The following is a 1311-nucleotide window of genomic DNA, read 5'->3' on the forward strand; positions in this document are numbered from 1 at the left end:
CTACCACTCCCTGTTCTTCTACCCTGCTTAATATCTCTTTATAGTACTTATCACCATCTGGCATTGTACACATAATGTACACATGTGTATATATACACGAACATATAACACGTGTATGTATTTATTCCATGAGGACAGGGATTTGGTGTGTTTTGTTCACTATAAAACGCAACCCCCAGAATAGTGCCTGGCACACAGTTGGCATTCAATAAATATTTGTTGAATTAAATATTGATGAAATAGACAAAGAGAGGAGCAAAGAATGGCTCCAGGATTTGGGGCCTAAATAATGGTGCCACTTACTGAGGTAATATTGAGGGGTTTTTTAAATGAGGATTGGGATCCCCTCCTCCAAACCTCCTACCCTGAGTTGCTTTGCGTATTGCAGATTGAGAGAAGCCCTTCCTCCCTCTTTGGCCAATGGAAGCCTGTGACAAGTCCAGACTCCTAGGGATCTGAGCTCTCCTTTTCTTCCCATGGAGAGAGAGGGAAAAACTAGAGATAAACCAAACTGACTCTCAGTTCCTGAGACTGATGTGACATCGGTTTGATCTAAACCCCAAAACTGATGTTTTATTTGTTGTTGACTCTGTGTATGGTTTTGGACAAACAACTGGCCTCCCAGTTTAAGAGACAATCTCAAAAAATGCTTTTTTTAGTGCAAAAAGAAAGAAATGAAAAAAAAAAAAAAAAGAGCTACCATTTTCCTCATTCCTGCAGGTGCCCAACCAGGTTGACTTGTTGGAGTACATTTTCTGCATTCTTAATAGATAGCTAGCAGGAAACGCCTTGTACAGTCCCAGCTAGAGGGGCGGAAAGTAACAAGGAGGTGGGGGTACAAATCCTCAGCTCCTGCTTCCGCAAGCACTAAGCTGCTCTGAAGTGAGCCAGGCAGCTCTGGCCATCTTTTCCCAGCCATAGAATCAGGTGATGGTCCAGAATTAAGAGGTAAGAAAATCTGGGGATTTTTTCTGGGGAGGAGGAAAGAAACTTAACTGGGAAGAAATGGGGTAGTCATCAAATACTTTGCTCAATGAGAAATAATCCGGTCCCCTTGGGGATTTTGTTCCAAGTTATTGATTTAGCAAACGAACCCCTCTGACTTCCCACCCCACCCCAGAGTGCTAGGTACCATTTTGGAGAAGTGCGGTAAGTCCGTCCATGCAGGCAGATTATGGTAGAGTTCTGGCCAAAATGCTGGTTTGGGATTCTGTGCTCAGAGATCTTTTCTTTCTGTTTCTTTCTTTCTTTCTTTCTTTCTTTCTTTCTTTCTTTCTTTCTTTCTTTCTTTCTTTCTTTCTTTCTTTCTTT

The 1311-nt window shown here is 42.0% G+C and overlaps 1 protein-coding gene across 2 annotated transcripts in view; it reads left to right on the forward strand.

Annotated features, from left to right (window-relative positions):
* Positions 1–797: 797 nt before the first annotated feature.
* Positions 798–1311, forward strand: part of VGLL1 (vestigial-like family member 1) — a 36341-nt gene continuing 35827 nt past the window's right edge. The window contains exon 1 of one of the 2 annotated variants that reach the window (XM_011948788.1): positions 798–948. The gene's annotated coding sequence lies outside the window, so the exon portion shown is untranslated. The remainder of the gene's footprint in view (positions 949–1311) is intronic. The other variant, XM_011948787.1, reaches the window with a different exon arrangement.

This window comes from Colobus angolensis, unplaced genomic scaffold, assembly GCF_000951035.1.
Source record: "Colobus angolensis palliatus isolate OR3802 unplaced genomic scaffold, Cang.pa_1.0 Scaffold283, whole genome shotgun sequence".
In the NCBI taxonomy this organism is placed as follows: domain Eukaryota; kingdom Metazoa; phylum Chordata; class Mammalia; order Primates; family Cercopithecidae; genus Colobus; species Colobus angolensis.